At 44.6% G+C, this 19,474-nt stretch overlaps 1 protein-coding gene across 2 annotated transcripts in view; it reads right to left on the bottom strand.

The window, feature by feature from the left end:
- LOC113034882 (spectrin beta chain, non-erythrocytic 1) overlaps nt 1–15,442 on the bottom strand; it is a 99,123-nt gene extending 83,681 nt beyond the window's left edge. For both annotated transcript variants that reach the window (XM_026190024.1, XM_026190026.1), the window contains exon 1: nt 15,314–15,442. The gene's annotated coding sequence lies outside the window, so the exon portion shown is untranslated. The remainder of the gene's footprint in view (nt 1–15,313) is intronic.
- Nucleotides 15,443–19,474: the final 4,032 nt, after the last annotated feature.

The raw sequence follows: 19,474 nt of genomic DNA, 5'->3' as shown, positions 1-19,474 counted from the left end.
TTTACCCCCCTCTGATGTCCACGAATCGTCCAGGGCGCCTCAACATTAGAAACCAGAAGCGGAACGACATGATTTAAAGGTCAGAAAGTGAGATGCAACCTCGGAGGAGGGAGAATATGAAGCGTGTTAGAGAGGGAGAGAAGAGAGAGGGAAGGAATGTGAGGAGGAAGGAAAGAAAGGAGGGATCAGACGGGAGGAACGAAGCACTCGAGATACACAGCCGAGGTTAAGAGGAGTCTTCAGAAGTCCTTCTGATCTGTCCATCTCTGAGGAGGAGCAGGAGGAGGAGCGTTCACTGCTCTGATTCCTCCTGCACAGAGAGGAGACGTCACGGGATTGGTTTACTGGATTTCAAAACAAAAATAAGACGTTGGGCTTAAAGAGACGATCAGCTGCTGTGTTCTGTCAGGTCAAACTCATGCCGACACTCTCACAGCATCGCCTGTGAATGCTTTTAATACGTTTCCTGACAAATCAGTCGTATCTTTAAATTCCACCTTTGAAATCACATCTTGCCCTCATGCGGCCCGCGCCTCGTCCAGTGACAGCAGTGTCTGTTCAGCAGGGCCTGATGGTGGAGGCTGATGTTCTCTCAAACACATGAAAACATTAAGTAAACAACCCTAAAATGAGTCTCCTAATGTACCCTGACAGCATGCCCAAACAAATTCTTCGTGCAGTCACTTTAACGTTTTCTCAAATGGGGAAAATGAACGTAAAAGAAAAAAAGCCTTGGGTGCCCAAAAATAGAGCGCACTAAAACGGTCCATTAAAGCGCTTTGATACGATCAGGTTCACATTCAGCCACTGCAGCAGGGTGGGGGTTCAGTCTCTGGAGATCTATGGAGAACTGGCTGTTCCCAAACTCTCTGATACAAGCAGGGCGGATCACAGGAGAAGGGGGCGGGGCCTCTGCGTGAGCGCCACGGAGGAGAGAATGAACCAAACAGGGGTGAAGCTAGGAAGAAAGCCCAAAAGACCTTCATCTTCCCCCTCTCTCCACCCATCCTTTGCAGTGACGCCCAGAGCTCACACCCACTCTGCAAACCACATGACCCACACGTCCAGATGTGTTTCATACACTCCAAACACTCACACTCACACCCTTCAGGTGACCGTTAACTCAAACTGCAGGCAGACAAAACTGAGGCGGGAGAATATTTTCTGCCCCGTTTTGCTGCAATCTTGTCAAACGTGCACATTTAAACAGCTGTAATGATGCTTGTGGTTACAAAAACACAGAGGTCCGTGTGAACACGGCCTCCAGCCGTTTCAGCTCAAACTGAACCCGTCAGGACGATTATCCAGGAAATGCTCATCAGCTTACTGTGACTAAAGCACCGGGGCCAGTATTAATTGTTTAATCTTAAAAAATGGCTCATTTGGACTTTCACTGGAAGCTCCACCCACACCCAGCCAGGTGTTTTACCTGAGCACAGATTATTTGTGCCCAGCCAGATGTTGAGTTTGTTTAAAAGACAGCTGCAACAAAAGTTTCATTAAATCAAAAACACTTTCATTAACAAAGCCTCGGAGTTACTGAGTTAATATTTTCATATTAAATGATCTTCCAGCTCCATCCGTGAGCCCACAGCTGACAACAACCAGACGTTATCACGCAGCGTTAGCGGCTTCAGCGGTCACTGTCCTGGCGTGATGCGAGTCTGGGAAAAGAAAAAGCTGCTTTCTGGTGAAAAACTGAACACCTAGAAATAATTTCTGCTACAACACTTCAGCAGCTTCGGTCCAAAAATATCACAGAGCGCAGAAACCTTCACACAGGAAGACGCCATCGCCGCACGCAAACGCTCGGCTCTTCACAGTCCAGACTGGAGGGTCGGCTGTGTTGTCATGGCGATACATCCCATCATATCTCCCAGGCCGGCTGCCAGACTCTCTCTCTCTCTCTCCCCAACCCACAGTCCTGCTCGGCACATGTTGCAGTGCATTGTGGGATGTCAGATCTAATCTCACTTCTTAGGATGATGTGTGTGTGTGTGTGTGTGTGTGTGTGTGTGTGTGTGTGTGTGTGTGTGTATTACTCATGTTGTGGGGACCTGCATTTCCAGGGTACAATGTGGGAACTTGACTTCCTTTTTCCATAAGTCATTGAATTCCAGGATGAAGAACTGGTTCAAGGTCAGGTGAAGGTTAGTTTCAGGAAATAAATGCAAGGGCAAAGTCCTCTGAAGTGATGAAAACGTGCGCGTCCCGATGATCCGACTCTTCAACGTGGGATCGCATTCCTCAACACTGCAGGTCAGCACTGACCGCCCACCTGTCGCTATGACTCACCTGTCTGCCTGACTGCAACTATGAGAAAGCTCCATGCAGCAACATGGAGGAAGCAGAGAGAGGAATGCAGTCATTATTTAAGGGAAACATTCAGAGCTGCGCAGTCTGTGTGAACATCCTGACGAATGTGCATTCAGTCAAGGACGCATAAACCCTCCCCCTCCCTGTCCAAGGTCATCCAAATCATTTTGTGTGACGCCAAGTGTGTCAGTGGGTATTTGTGGGTAAGGAATACGCTGGTGTAAAGCTCCTTAATATCTGTGAGCGCGCAACCGGCAGCTGTGTGCTGAAGCAGACAGCTCGCTACTAAAAACACTCTGCATCAAGGGCGAAGATTTGGCATGGACGGAAGGGACGTGTCCCCACCAATAATTTGATCTATTCGAGTAAAGAAAATCAAACCAGATAGAAAGAAAGAAAAAAAAAACAAAAACGATCTGTCAGCGTCTCATTCACCCAGCGGTGCATCCTGGGTGAATGATGCACCGCTTCCTTCCTTCCGTTTCTAATTTTGATTGAAACTGTCAGAGAAAACGGAGCCTCGAGCAGCCAGGACATTAGTTTACAGAAGCTGTACCACGTCCAGCAGAGACTGGACAGTATAGATGGAAAACAAACATGGCAGCAGTTTATCTCAGTCAGCGAGAGGAGCAGGCATGTGTTCGGCTGCTTCACATAGTGGACATCGAGTTGTTGTGTCCATGTCTGTTGCTGTAACAGTAGTTCATGTTCAGAATAAAAGATCCCAGCTCACTGATCTGATCGGGGCAATAGTGCCTGAGATGTTACATAATGTTGCTGAGAGATCTTTTACTCTGTGGTCATCTTAGACGAGTAGTTTATGGACAAAACCCAGCAGGTCATTCAGTGTTCCCTTAGTGCCAAAGTATAACAGATGTTGGTGTAGTATAACTGAAGTAATGTTAAGTCCTTAAAGTCATATTCTTTTATTGTCATGACTCTATTTGAAGCTGTTTTTATTTTTGTATGATACCTGATTTATATGGAATATGGCTGAAGTAAACTAAAGTCTAAAATACTTAGTCATTTGTTTAATAGTAATTTAACATTTTATAATTCACATATAAAACTATGAATTGTAATTTTAAATGGTTTAAAAGCAGGTAGAATAGCATATTTCTCCTTTTATCAAGACTTTAGCTCTGCTTTCAATACGATACTCCCGGACAGACTAATAGTTAAACTGCTAGAAATCGGACTTCCTTCCACCACCTGCTGCTGGATCAGAGACTTCCTCTCAGACCGTGTACAGAGAGTTAGAGTGGGGCCTCATCTTTCCTCAGCCTCAACACCGGCTCTCCACAAGGCTGTGTACTGAGTCACCTACTGTACACTCTGTACACACATGACTGTGTTAGTTCCCACCCAGACAACACAGTCATCAAGTTTGCAGATGATACCACTGTGGTGGGGCTCATCTCAGGGGGAGATGAGACTGCGTACAGAGCTGAAGTTCAGAGGCTGTCAGACTGGTGTGTAGATAACAACCTGGACCTCAATACCACCAAAACAAAAGAACTGGTAGTTGACTTCAGAAGGAGGAAGTCCGAGCTGCAGCCTGTCAGCATTAACGGGGAGTGCATGGAAAGGGTCTCCAGTTTCAAGTTTCTGGGTGTGCACATAGAGCTCCGTTGGAGGTCTGTGTCTAACACCTCTGCGGTCTTAAAGAAGGCCCAACAGCGTCTCCACTTTCTGAGAATCCTCAGAAAAATGGACCTGAAGAAGGAGCTGCTGACCGTCTTCTACCGCTGCTCCATTGAAAGTGTGCTGACATATTGCATCGGTGTGTGGTTCTCCAGCTGCACCACAGCACACAGAAAGGCACTCCAGAGGGTCATCAACATGGCCCAAAAAAAAAAAAAAAAATCATTGGACATCCTCTTCCCTCCCTGAAGGACCTGTACAGCACTCGCTGTCTCAAGAGGGCACGCAGCATCCTACGGGACTGCACACACCCAGGACACCGGGTGTTTGAGCTGCTGCCGTCTGGCAGGAGGTTCAGGCTGCTGAGGTCCCGAACAAATAGACTCAAGGACAGCTTTTACAACAGGGCAACAGCCCTGATCAATGTAAATAGCTGACCTGACTGGATACCTCCCTGGACTTTTTTTTTTTTTTTTTTAAGGGGGGAGGTAACAATGTTTAAAACAATAATAATATTTATATTTATAACAAGGTGCAATAATAATTAATGTGCAATAATAACAGTGTACAATACAAATACACTTATTCTTCTTTTTTATACTAAGTTAATATACTGTGTTGTGTTGTTTGTTGCGTTGTGATGTGTCATATCATGTCGTGTTGTGTTATATGTAGTGCCGACGTAGGATAGTTCTCCAATTTCATTGTACTACTGTACTATGTATGACTGTGCAATGACAATAAAGAGTTATCTTATCTTAAGAAGCAAAGACAAAAAGGAAAAAAGAAAGAAACAGGGCTCCGTGGTTGGATCATCCGTCCCCACCAACGACAAAACCAAATCTACGCCCTTGCTCTGCATACATCCTTAAACTAGTGGGGCCCAAGCTTTTTTTTTGCTAGGCCCCCTTTTGTTGTACAAGGAGAATCAATCATCACACACGTCCATACACCTCGGCACTTGTGCAGGTGAAACTAAAGGGCAGATTTGCTTCACCATATTTTCTAGTCTTTGGCTTAGAATGAAGGTGGTTTGGAAACATATTCAGCGATGCTTCGTCTCCTGCTTTGCGTTTCTGTGGCCGCCCCGTCAAAAACCTGTCCATGATGCTAGCAGTGTCCAAGCGCTCTTTTTTTATTCTTTTCTCTTTTCATACCGCCCCCTTGCAATGGGCCCCTCGGAATATTATGGGCGTGGCCTCTTTGTCAGGGGGTGACATAATATGGTTAGACTAAAATCTAAACATCATGTTTGTAGAATTATTATTTCATTATTTTGTGTAAAAATATTTGAAACTACAAAAACTACAAATAGCTAAAATATCACAAAACAGTTACTTTGTAACTAATAACTGACCTGTTACCAACAAACTGCAGTAAAACATGCAAACTTCCATTCTGCTCTCCACGTAGCATCGACACAACCCTCTCCAGCTGTGTCTATGCTACGCCGCTATTACCCCGCCCACTTTGGTCCAGCTTAAATTGTTTTTCTGAGGTTTGTTTTATTGAGTTTCAACGTTTCTAAAAATGTGACACGCTGAGACATCTGTGTGTTTTCAACAGAATTAATGTCGTCACATTTTCTGGCCTCGGCGTGGCCAGAAGTCAGTCTCTCACTCTCACTCACACACACACACACACACACACACACACACCCACCCCCCCCCATCAGGATGGACAATTCCTGGAAACTGAGATCAAATCTACTCGCTTGCCTTTTTTTCCTCCCTCTGATGTTGCTATGGCAATAAAAAGGCTTACATCAGTGACCTACACCCTTCTCATCACCCGGGTGGAGCTGTAACACAAGCCCTGATGATGTCATGCATTACATTACGTGTGTGTGTGGTTAATGTGCATGTGAGATTTTATTTCAGTAACATGTCTGTGCTTTAGTTGGTGTACAAAGAGATTCCATGGAAAACAATTAGTATGAAAAAAGTGGAATTTGAGTCATAAAAACATTTTATTATGTGTGAGATGAGCTTTTACTTTGAAAAGTGTGAGAGGAGACATTAATCAAGCAGCTTCGCTGCAGCTGAGTGTTTTAAAAGCTTTAGATGGTACGTTTCCTCGGCCTTCGAAGTCTGTGGCGAATCTCAGCCCATCACAGTGGCTGAGGTTACAGAAAGCTCCTCAGAGCTAGCACAGAAACAACGCCTCAGCTTTCTTTCACTCCTGTGTAGACGGAACTAACACGAGTAAATTAACCAGCCGCAGTTTAACAGATGATTCGTGTTGGGAGTGCTGGGGGCGGCTCCACAGTGGTTTACTCGCTCGCCCAGCGTGTGGAACTGCAGATCTGATGTGCCGTTCGGTCACAGGCTGGGGAGCGAAGGATAAAGTGCAAGTTCACGCAGATCACATGACAGCAGAGAGTCTGCAGAGCTTCAGCCCGGAGGAAGGTGGCGTTCCACTTTCGCCTAATCGCTCATTTCCTGTCGGCGTCTGCAGGCCGACCCCGCCCTCGTAGCGCTGCCTCAGGGTGTGCGCACGATGCATTCACAGCGTTTATATTTACACACACCCACAAAAAAGACATTTACACACCACTCAAACTCATTTCCCATGATGCCGAGCAACTTAGACTCCATCCACCACCAAGAACATCCCGGGATTTGAACCGGCAACTTCAACAAACCTCAGAGACACACACACTCTGCAGATGTCAGGTTAGTGTGCAGCCTGAAAACATCTGGAGGCCTTACAGTGAACATTTCATTTAATAGGAATGTGTGTGTGTGTGTGTGTGTGTGTGTGTGAGAGAGAGAGAGAGGAACGCCTTTGGCTACATGGAAATCAAATTAAATGGAGTCCTGCTGAAGGTCAGTGCAAAATGCATGAGTGTGTGTGTGTGTGTGTGTGTGTGTGTGTGTGTGTGTGTGTGGGGTATTTCCTCTCAAACTGTTACATGGAACACACACACACACAATGAATGGTCATGACGTTAATCACAGCCTCTCAAACACTAACCTGTTGTATTCTGCTACGTCTACGGTGGCCCTGAAAGCTCAAACACAGCAGCTACACAAAAGCAGGAGGTGGTTTCAGAGTCTTCCTCATTACACCAACTTTGAGCAGCTCTTCCTCATGTTTTAGCTCCAGAGAGGAAGATGAAGGGCACTGAGCTGCTCCTCCTCTTCCTCTCCGAGGTGCATTTAAGTGGAATAAATGGGAAAAGCCTCCATTTAACATGAAAGGAAAACCAACAATGAATAAAAAGCTCAACTTTTATCTGCAGCGAAGACAAAAACAGCTCATCTGTGACTCTGTTACTAAAACTAAATTAGCCTTAAATTTTCTCACTAAGGAATGAAAACGATCCTTTAAACTTGAAAGCGTCAGTGCTTTGACTTATTGTTTGACTATTATGACCAATAATTAACGTGGTGAGATCTTTCCCTCTCCTGTGCTGGGCCAAGTCACTCGCTTGCATTAATTCACACCCATGTGAGCCATGAAAACGACGTCTCAAAGCGACGCTGCAGGTTAACGGACTAAGCTAGTGCTCAGCAGTGCTCTGATTGGACGAGCTGAGCAGATTTCCCCTCTGTCGCTCGCTCAGCCGTGCTGAGGTTTTGTACGAGCTCTGCAACTCTGACACTGTCGGGGCTGAAAACCCGTTCGTAGCCACTTTTTCTTCTTCGTTGGTCTCTGCAGACAGCGCAGCTGGCGTCAGTCCTTTAACCTGCTCTCTGCTGCTCGCCTCCTCACCTTTCCGCCGTCTCATCAGACGCCTGTGAAACCAATTAGCCGGCAGAGAAACTGCAGCGTGACAGATCAGAGCAGAAGCTCAAAATCAGATGTTTTACGTTTACGCACTTTTATTTTTCCGTCTCCTCGTCTATCAGGAATAAACTGACGAGCTTTTTGGAAGCACAGAAATGGAAAATATTGCTGCTGCACATCAGCGCAGGCTCTTCATAAACGCTCCTCTCCACATACTTTATTCATGAGATCTCAGCTTGTGCGTTTTTCCTTTTTAATCTTGGATGGAAATTTACTTCGACATTTATGAGCCGAGCAGCTTTGGCTTCTGTCACCTTTTAAAAACTTCATTTCAGATCCCAACAAATCCCGGAGCCTCGGGAGGAAGTGAAGGACCAACCGAACCGAGATTAGAAGAAGGCAGAGACGCTTTAATCCAAACATCTTTCATCACACCGAGTTTCATGTGTGTTTGACCCCCGCTGGGGTCAGACTGCTCCATGTAAGCCCCCCCACCCCCACAAGTAAAATCCGTATACGAATATGGAATCACAGCTTTGATGCTCGGGTTCGATCACACTCGAGCGTCGCACTGAAACTAAAGCTCGGGTCTGTCTGCTTTACAGATGCTCTTATATAAACGTCTGTTTTCAGTTAATGATTTTTGCATCTGTCATGTGAAGATAAAGAATCTGGTTATTGTGAGGACTTCCTGTTCCTGCTCTCAGGATTCACATGGCAACAGTTTAAAACCTGAGGTTTTAAATCGAAACATTTCTCTACGCAGACGTCACTTTAGTAAGACGTCACTTTCAAAGCGTTACATTAACCGTAGACGTTGCATGTAGATTACTATCAGTAATCTTTAAACAATAAACTAAAAGCTATGAAAGACTTTAAAATGTTTACAACACGTAAAGATTTTATAAAGACTTTAAACTTAAGAACAAGATTTTACTTAAAAAGAAATTTAAAATACTTTTTTTTTAAAATACAATCATTATTTTAAAAACTAAAAGCTTTAATTATAAAATAAAGTTTCTGTAAATTCTTAAAAGTTTAATGTGCATTTAAAAGTTGCACTTTAGTAAAAGTTTTCCAAAAATTCTACAAGCTCGGTTTAAAGAGATTTCCTTAGACGACATCGTTTGAAAATTGGATTTAAAAAGACTTTGTAGACTTTCTAGTAGACTTTTAATTACCCGCTTTACTTAGTGTTAAACTGCACATAATCTTAAAAAGATGTTTTACATTCAATAGAAAATTCAAGAGCTTTCAGTTTATGTTAAACATTATAAAACCTGAATTTTAAGAACTTTTATTCAACACGTTCATTTGAAAAACTTTAAAATCTCTACTTTACATTGACTAAAAGATTTGAAACTTTAAAGCTGCACACAAACATTTTATTTTCAACGCTTTATGCTCTTAAATCAAAACTGGAATTATTCAGTTTTTTTGTTTTTATAAACACATTTAAATACATTAAAGTATTTCACATTGAATAAATCTTTCTCTAAGTTTGCATTAATGAGCCGTTCTAATAAACCCACAGTCCTCACTTTACATCAACTAAACGCTTTGATTTTTTTTTTATGCAAACAGCTTCACCTGACTTCTGTGTTGCAGCTCCACCTCCACCTGCTCCGTGTCTGCAGGTGAGACTGCGCCCGTGTGCAGCACAGCGAACGCTCCGAAGCGTCCGACTAAATTAAACCAGACTTTTAGACCCAAGCTTTAAAATCTGCGGCGTCGTGGTGAAGGTGAGCGCCGCTCTCACAGACTTTCTATACTTAGTTGAAGCTTCGCCGCTGGGAAACAGACCCTCCTCCTCCTCCTCCCTCTGTCCAACTGCTCCACTTCCTATCTGCGGGACACTTTCCAGAACATTCCTGCGTCCCTCCTCGTTCTCCTCTGCTTTCAGTTTTTACAGCTGGTATGTTTAATTCCTGTCCTCCTTCATCATCATCACCTACTCCCATCCCCACTGCCAATCACGTCACTTCATTTTAACTCGGTCCACTTTATTTTAGTAATCTGATTACTTGTTCTCGCCTTGTTTCCTGCTGAGGTCACGCAGCATTAGCTTTAACTATGAACACAAACACGGTGTGTCGCGTTTGACGCCGCTCGCCTCACCACCTCCTGTTCTCCTCCCCCTCGTTCTCCTCCCTCAGGACCACCTCCCTCCTGGTTTTCATGCAGCTCCCTCCTCTCCCACGCATCCTTCCTCACAGCATCAAAATCGAGTTTTCTCCACACCCATCTGAAACTCTATCAGCTTCAAGTTTAAGCCTCAGAGTCGTGAATCTCTGACACTGCACTGCTTCAGTGAAGAAGGTGCAGTTTAAGCTCTTAAGGAGAAGCAGAAAAATGCAAGGTAAGAAGGAAGGATAAGAAGGAAAGGATGCATACAGGTAAGTGTGGTGAAGACAGAGAGGAAGGATGACTGGCCTCGTTTCCTAAAATAAAGCTCACCTCTTTGCTCTTAAAGGAACCTAGTTTCATCGATACTCCTGCTGCTCTGCACTACAGCAGATCAGCTGAGCATTAAAGGATGTGGGCAGATTTATGATGCATGGATCTGCACCAACCAAAGAGCAGATTTGAACTCTAAGCTTTGGACAGCATGTCACTGCTGATGTTTGGCGCTGTAATGCAGAACAGGAAGGAGGCCTCTGCGTTTCCTCGTTACATCCAAAGCAGCAAATCAACCTTATGACCAATCCCAGAAACACGTCGACATTTAAAAAGACGCCGTGCGTGCCGTTTACACGTTTCCCATAAACGCACCTCCATCTCGTCACGCGCTTCCTCGCCATCTTTGGAATGAAACATCCTGCGATGGAGGTCGTTACTTCTTTTTAAAGGGCCAACGACTTTGGCAAAATTCAGACCAAACATCAGCCAGATTTCATATTTCCTGAATACAAAGAGTTGATATTTCTGAGCTTTTTACAGAGAAACACATCCTGAATTCAATGAATCGGACTTTTCTGATATTATGAATGTCTCTGGGAGGAAACGAGTGACACGGCATAAAATATTCAACAAACTGAAATCGTCTGAACAGCAGGAGACGATCAAACATGCTGCAAATAATCTGCCATAAACACGATTCCTAATGATCCCCGTCTGTAAACATTCACCCACTCAGGACCAAAATCCTGACCAAACACCTCGTTCTCCTGCATTTATGCTTCAGATTCAGATCACATGACCGCAGGCTCCTCCTCCTTCATCTGGCGACAATGAAGTCAGAGCGGCGTCCCTCTGTCCTCGCTATGCAAACAACCCGACGTCTGAGACGCACTCTGTCAACTCCGTTCTGCACTAACGAAGACAGAAACACTCGGATCTGTTTACAGGAAGGAGCTCGGAGAAGAAACGACAGCAGGAGGGACGGAGGCCACAAAACGTGACGATTCAGACCAAAGGCGGTCTGAGGCAGACGCGTTCGACCGCACGAATAACAGCGGCTTAAGTGAAGTTATCAAAAGTGCACATTAAGAAGTGAGAAATGCTTTTGTGGACAGTTTCCTATGAGTTTATGGTTCAATGTGAATCCAACAGACGTTTACTTTATAAAGTCTGATCCAAATCTAAAGGCATGTTTAAAGCCATCGTGTACTCCAGTCTCAGCTGCTGGTTCATGATGATGAACACAAAGTTTTCCACATTTAACCAGAACGTCTACGTCAGCATCATCATGCACGGGTTCAAAACCCTGAGACGATCACAGGTCAGCAAGTCGAGGAAACGGGAAAATGTTTGAATACAAAAACCAGGCCTCAAACTAAAAGCTCCAGGATTGGAAACGGTTTCGTTTCCTTTGCTTAAACATGAAAAGAGGTTTTTGTTTGGTGAGCAGAGACAACAGGAGGACGCACAGACCGCTCGGGCTCACATCGGCGCTCTGACACAACGGCAAAGACAAACAGGAAGTGCTGTGCATTCAAAGACAAAGTCAACACAAACCTGCTGAACTCACCACCGGTGCCTCCATTCATGAATACGACTGAGCCAAACATTTAAAGGAAGTTCTGCTGACGCCACCTCGTAGCGTTTTCGCTTCGCCTGTTATGCAGTCGTGCTCCAACAACGCAGCGAGCTGAAGACACAACTGTTTAATATTGATGGAGCTGGAAGCGTGGGACTCGGACGCTGCAGCAGAGCTGATGACTTACAGCTCGGATCCCCCCGCCGCGTGACGCCGAAACCCACATCATCACCGCCGCCCACACTGCCTCAGAGGCATCAGCGGAGGAGCCAAAACGCACCCAGAAGCATCGTTGGATCTCCATCAGGAGCATCGATCCACTGAAAGTGTCCCTGCAGACCGTTAAAACATCCAAACGGATCGAACCAAGAAACAAACCAAGCGAGGACTTCCCCTCGTTACCAGCTTCACTTCATTTAAAGGTCTCAGAGCCACCTGAGCTCTGACCACGAGGACGCGGCAGAACCTGCTTTCACCACCACTTTCTTTCTATCCCATGTAGGGCTGCCACAAACGACTATTTTGATAGTCGACTAATCAGATCATCATCCATTGGACGTAAAAGTACAGCTTATTGCACCAGCAGCATCTGCTCTTATATAACTATTATTAGCTTACAGCTTTAAGCTTTTAAGGTGCTAACTAAAAATAAAGACAAAAAGATAGTTTATTAAATTTTAATGACATTTGCAGATTGTTTCGGTGAAGTTTAATAAACTCCTTGCTATCTAAAATATAACAGGACACCGGAGTATATTCTGGAGCATCTCACACTTCTGATAATCAGCTGTCTGCTTGACGTTTATTCAGCTGTGTAAAAACTATAACTTTAATCTCAGCCAAACCGATTTACTCAGGAACAAATAAAATACTAAAAAAAGCCAAACAATAACATTGTTAAGTTATCTAAGTGACTCATATATCATGTTTAACCTGAGTAGCGGCGGTGGGTTTGAAAACAATTTGCTGGGAGTCCGGTGTTCTCACGGCTCTAGTGACCTAGCCCCCGGCTAACTATCGAGCTAGTGGGTAACAGACGTCTCCAAAAACGTCGGAGCGCTTTTGAAAATATGCGGTGTCCTGATAAACTGAGCAGATATTTGAGGTTTACACAGCTACATTCTCGCCTGAAAATATGTTAAACGTTTATTTTGTGACCCAGAAAGAATAATAAGAGTAATATTAAAACTAACTAGCTGCCGCCATTGTTGGAAACTGAGCTGGGCTGCGCTATGAATTCTGGGACACAGCTTCTTCTTCTTCGGGGTTTAACGGCAGCTGGCATCCTTGTACATGCAGTGCTGCCATCTTCTGTTTCAGTCCGTTATTACACTCTTAAATCCTGCTACTTATTCCTGCGTCTTTTGGGATCACAAACCTTCAAACGACGCGTCGACTATTAAATCAGTCGACGATTTTGATAGTCGACTAATCGTGGCAGCCCTATTCCCATCACCTTTTACCTTTTTCGCTCACACAAAGCGCACGATCAGCTGTGGGGCTGTGTCTGAGCTGAGGGTGGTGTCTGGGTCGAGCACACAGGCAGAACAGAAGCATCACAAAAACTGGCTAAAAATGAGAGATTCTTAATATCCAGAAACAAATTCAGTCACTTAAAAGTTAAAAATCAGGGATCGGCTTGTTTATTCGCTCACTTATGAGGCTTTTAGTTGGAAACCAGCCAGGCAGCCCAAACTAGACCGGCCCAGCAGGGTACACCAACCTTAGACCGGCGGATTTTTATCATATACGCAGAAACATTTCTCAAACTTCACAATGGGCAAAATTTCCATAACGAAAAAAGCAAAATTACAAAAATTTAGTTCACATTAAAAGTCTGTTTAACTGTTCCCATCACAGCTGAACTCTGCTTGTCTTCATGTCCTGTTCATATCAAACATGACCAAAGTCCCTAATAATGAGCTGAGCCTGCTTAAGCTCTCAGTTTCACCGTTTTTTGGGGGTTTTTTCCCCCCCATTCTTGGATCTGTGTGACATCACAGAGACAGGATATGCCTAATATGGCTCTCCCAGACAAAGAAGCCCCACCTCCTCTGCTGTTCAAATCAAGAGGCAGCCAATCAGGAGACTTTGTGTAAAGTGAAAAATCAGTGCTAAAATGGCTTTAAGTGCAAGATAAAGTAGGATTATTCTGAACTGACACTCATGCAAAGCTGGTCTAACACAATATAAAACGTGGAGAGAATACTCTGGTGAATCGTCTTTATAAAAAGTACATTTACTATAAACTTGTCAGATTTTTAAGTGATTTAAATGTTACATTTTGATCATAGGCGGTCCTCCAGGATCCCCACACCCCCCGTGGTATTTTAAAGGGAGTAAAATAAAACTGGTCATCCTCAGTGGAAGTCATCCAAACATCTATCAGTTTCCTTTTGCTTATCCAGAGCCGGGTCACAAGCCCAGCAGGGCGTTCCAGAGGAAGGTTTTCCAGCTGAGGAAGGGATCTGGGAAATGTTGGCACTAGAACTGACTGGAGGAAATCACGTCAGTGTGAAATATGCTTTTCCTCGAGCATCGGTTAACTGTGAGGATTACGATCTTACTTACACGCCAGAAAGGAAAACTCTGGCTGCGTGATTCAACATTTTTTTTAGTTCATGTTTGAATCTTTTAAAAGATTTTAGGGTTGGAGATTAACTTTTTACTGCCAACACGGCGGCGTCCTTGAGCCTCCCAGTGGGAACAAAGTATGAAAAGCAATAATTTTTATCCCTGAAACAGCAGATTTAGGCTGAAAAGGTGCAAATCTCCATCTCTGGTTTCACTGCAGCTCTTTGTTAAAGCAGCAGCAGCCTGACAACTGCTCCACACCTCACTGTGATATTATAAAGGCTCCGGTCAACAAGTTGCCAAATGTTTCCCAGTTGCTGCATCAGAGAAATGAGGAGATAGGTGGGGGAGGATGAAGATAAGGGTGAGGAGAAGCAGGGGAGGAGGAGGAGAAAGCAGGGTGAGGAGAAGCAGTGAGGACAGATCAGGGAACGAAAAGATTAGGAGGAGAGAAAGCAGCACTCGGCCTGTATCTGATTACATAATTGCTTCAAACAGGGTCTGCGCAAACAGCAGCAGTCCACGCAGAAACACCTCCACGTCCCCGAACTTCATTTAAGCCCGCAACGTTAGAAACACGTCACACTCCTGCACAGAAACAGCAGAAATATCTGCAGACATCTGAATTATTAAGACGCAACGATGAGCTGTGAGGGGAGAGCAGCGGCGCTGGGCGGGACAGAGGGACGGAGTACAGAGAAGGTCACTCCAGAGAAGCTGTGGGAACGTCCTGCTGTTTGTTTGCTCTGAGGTCGACCACGCCTGCACCACCATCATCATCATCATCATCATCCATCAGGAGAGCGGGGACAAACAAACCCTCCATCAGCTCCGACTGAGCCGTGAGAGCTGCAGACTTTCACCAAAACAACAACCACCTCCTCCTCCACCAGCAGCAGCAGCTCCTGCGCACCATGCACAAGTTCAACGCCACGATGGAGAACATGGCGGGGGGAGGGGGGCGCACAGACACACGGGGAGAAGACGTCGCTGCCCGGCTCGTCTTTGCACCAACAGCCCGCAGCTGTGGAGGTTAACCCGAGAGAGGCAGACCGGGGCTGCACTCACCTGGAGACCGACGGAAGCGCAGTGGAGTCCCGCTCGGAGCGAAGGACGGACGGGCTGCTGAGAGCTCGGAGCACGAAGAGCGCAGAAGCACAGTCCTGAAATCCACCAATCCTCCTCCTCCTCCTCTTCCTCCTCCCCCCGCCCTCCGCTTCAGCCCGGCCGGGACTGCAGCGCACGGTGCGCTCGGTTCAAACACCGGGACACCCCGCCGGGGGCACTGACCCTGCTTTATGACGATTATTATAACGTCATCCGCAGCAGTCTCATAAATATTACTAAGCAAACTAAAGTAATTACACTGACAGATCCCCACCGCCTACACTCACTGTGTTCATGTACGATCAAATCAAACCGCACAGCGCTTTATACTGTACGGTAACCCCCGAAAACCACACTCGGCCCTGTGAGCAGGCACTTGGCGATAGTGGGAAGAAAAAACTCTCTTTTAACAGGAAGAAACCTCCGACAGAAGCAGGCTCAGGGAGGGGCGAGACAAATTTAATAACACATTTTCTGTCTGTTTATTCTGCCATGTTGAATTTGAGATTGACTTTACTGGATAATTTTAATATTGCTTCCTTTTGCATCTATTTTATTTGAGCTTTGTTTTTAATTTAAGATATATATTAAGTATTAAGTAAGATAGAAAACAATTTTTAAAAGCCAGGTAAATATATGGTTCAAAAAGCTTTTCTTGAATGTTCAGACTCCTCAGTTTCCCTGAGATAACTAATAAAAATATATATTTCACCCCATGTGCCAGTTACACTCACAGACAGCTGGATTTGAACCCAGGACCTTTGTGCTAACCGCTGTGCCACCATGCTGCTATCATTTTAATGTAACTGTTGTCTTTAATGGAAGCGACACACCTCGTGTTGTCAGGTGACTGAATGTGGAACAAATGAAAGTTTCATTAAAACTCTTCATAAATAGAAACATAATTTCCATCCTTTCCTCTCGAATTCAAAAATACTTTTGTTTTCTTCACTATTTTTGTCTCTTTTTTTGTCTTTTTTAACATTTGTGTCAGACTGTTTTTATCATTTATCATTTTAGATGGTGTAGAAAACATTAAAAGTTTACCACCAGTGTATGCAAATTGTCTTTTATGTAACTCATACATTACAAATTACCATACAGCCTTATATAGGTTAAAAATATGACTAAACAGTAAACAAAACTCAGGTACATGTTGCATGACAAATGTTTATGCGACAGATCAGTTATAATTTGTACAGTCGGTGTGTAAATATTCAGACTTCTAAAACAGTTAATTTGTGATTTGTTTTTTCATTTAATGCCTTTTTGACTGGATTTAACTTGATTTTACACATTTTCTGCATCATAAAACCAAAACATTCAGTCTTTTCTTCCATCACTGGTAAACATTTACATTTTTCATTAACTGTATAGTTACTTTGTACGCATACACATAGACAGATTAAATTAATAATAAAAGATTTTGATGTAAAATAATAATTTGTGTGTGTTTACAATCAAAAACAGGACTGTCCTCGGAGACCAGCCTGATGTCAGTGCGCCCCAGGGCAGCTGTGGCTACAACGTAGCTGCCATCACCAGTGTGTGAATGTGTGTGTGACTGAATGTAGTGTGAAGTGCTTTGGGGTCCTTAGGGACTGAGTAAAGCGCTATACAAATACAGGCCATTTACCATTTACCATGACGTCCTCTGCAGTGGACAAAAAAACTTATCGATACTTTTTCCTGCAGTTCTCCGGAGGCTGTATCCTCCTCATCAAAGTGACAGTGCATGTTTAGGCTCCAGGTTACAGCACCAGAACGTCTCCGCCCGTCTGTGCTGCGGTTGAGTTTATAAGAAGCGCCCCTATCTCCCAAAGTAAGAGTGAGGGGCGGAGAGTCAGGCAGGGAGGAGGGAGAGGAGGGAGAGTCTGCAGAGACTGAGTGATGCCAAAATGCAAAAAGTTGGAGGTGTAACATCACTGAGCAGCAAAATATGAAAGATGCAGTTAGAAATACTCAGCTGAGCCTCCCGTTGGGCTCAGTCTGGGTGACCCTGATCTTATCTCCATCATCTACCCCCCACATCCTCCCTGTGTGTCCAGCAGAAACAGACCTCAGGCTCTGTGTCCTGGCAGCACTGGTCATAATAAACCTCCCACTCGATGAATCATCAGATCAGAGCTCCATTTGTCCACTGACTCTGTAAATCACCCTGCAGGAGAAAGATAACTTCAAGCTTTTTATTCAGTGACTGTGAGCTCAGGACACAGAAAGAAGAGCTTTAAAAGGGAAACATGAAAGTCATATAAGTCTTCCACTGATTGATGTTCACGTCAAACATGTCCATAGTTTCTAATGATGACGCCACTGCAGGTAACAGAAGTCCCAGTGAGCTCAGGCTGATGAAACTCTCAGGTCATCACAGTGTTTTCTGCTCTTAGATCTGAGGGGATAAAAGCCCCGCCCACCTGCTTTTCAAACGTTCTTTTTAAGAGGGGCAGTCAATCAAAAGAAAGGAAGCTTAAAGGGGAGGAGCTAAAACGTAGAATAAGCTCCACACATATGATTTTGGACTGAGTCATGCAAAGCTGCTCTGGGAGAGTAAAGCATGAAGCCGGACGGGACTCGTGATCCCTAACAGTTTGTTTTGTGCTGATTACGAGACAATAAGTAAAGATGCCTCATCCTCAGTGTGTTACAGTGGGCTCTTTGGTGGGTGTCACTCATTTTGGACACCACACTATTTCTCTTTGTGATTCTTAATTATCTCATTGTTTCTACTTGCCTTACAAGAGGAAAAACTCCCACCAACAGCTGCAAGCAGCAAAGATCAAACCTGGGTTTCAGTGTTTAGATACTCTATCCAGGGAGCTTGTCATTTATCCACACAGAGCTTTTCCAGTTCTCTTGAGAAATGAGTAAAATAACTTCTTGTTACTCATTTCTGCAGAACAAGACGTCCAGTTCAGAGACTTAAAGGAACTGAGCTAAAGTCTAACAGGTAGTCACGAGCTACAGCTGCCTGTCAGGGTTAATCACCCCTGTGCAGTGGTTATGAAGTGGGAAACGCTGTAAACATGTTTATTTCTGGGAGTCTGTTGGGACGGATTCACGTTGGAGTGGACATCAGAGAAAATGAGCCTTGGAGCCCTCTGCTGCAGTCCTCGCTGTGCACATTTTCAATCCATCTGTGGATCTTTTGTGTCTCTTTATAGATGTTTTTTGCCTTTGTGGTCATCTGACACATCGGTTTATAGAGTGAGAGGCCACATCACAGGTTCCTCAAGCAGCAGCACACACAGTGTTTGGTCTCGTTTACAGATGTCTACACTAAACTCCTGCAGTCTCAAGGTCTACAACTCAAACTGGCCCTAACAAAGATATGAACACAACAGGCTGCTCACTGCGTGTGTGTGTGTGTGTGTGTGTGTGTGTGTGTGTGTGTGTGTGTGTGTGTGTGTGTGGGATTATCACTCAGATACCAGACACCGTGTAGAAATGTCTAACAGACCACAGCCATATTTGAGGAGAAGGTCAGAGGTCGTGGAGGTAATTCCCCGTCGTGCAGCAGCTGCTGCAGAGCTCTGAAGTCACTCCCTGTTTTCTGCCTGCTGCTCATTCACTTCCTGTCGTTACATCTGAGTGGATAAACTCTCATTTATTCCATCAGTGATATCATGGACAGGCGACACAAGATTAATTCCATGAAAAAGAAACGAGTTACATCACAGTTTAATCTACTGAGAAAAGTAACTTCTTAGAGAAATTTCACAGTCCCAGAAAGAAGCGTCCTTTGCTTTTATCTCACGTTTACATCCAGATGAACTGTTTAACATGGGAGTCTATGGGGACTGACTCACTGCTGATGCCTCCAGTGGACACCAGAGGAACTGCAGGCAGATCAGAGTCAGTTACTTCATTTCAAGCTGTGAGTCAGCTGGCTGCAAAAACATGTTTGTGCCTCGTCGTCGGTCGACAGCGTGACGGTAAAACCGTGTCTGATGGTCACAACTAGGTCGCTGATTGGCTGTTTGTTTCCTGCCTCCCTGAGGAGAACAGAAGATGCTGTTTGTGCGAAATGTCAGCATTTCTTTCACTGCAAAGTTGCACTCAACTTCAACATGTTGCTTAGTAACAGCTGGCTGTCAGCACCCACTCAGGTGTGTGTGTGTGTGT

The sequence above is a fragment of the Astatotilapia calliptera genome, chromosome 13 (genome assembly GCF_900246225.1).
Source record: "Astatotilapia calliptera chromosome 13, fAstCal1.2, whole genome shotgun sequence".
Classification (NCBI taxonomy): Eukaryota; Metazoa; Chordata; class Actinopteri; order Cichliformes; family Cichlidae; genus Astatotilapia; species Astatotilapia calliptera.
The sequence above is the reverse complement of the archived record's forward strand: the minus strand, read 5'-3'. Positions and strand labels throughout refer to the sequence as shown.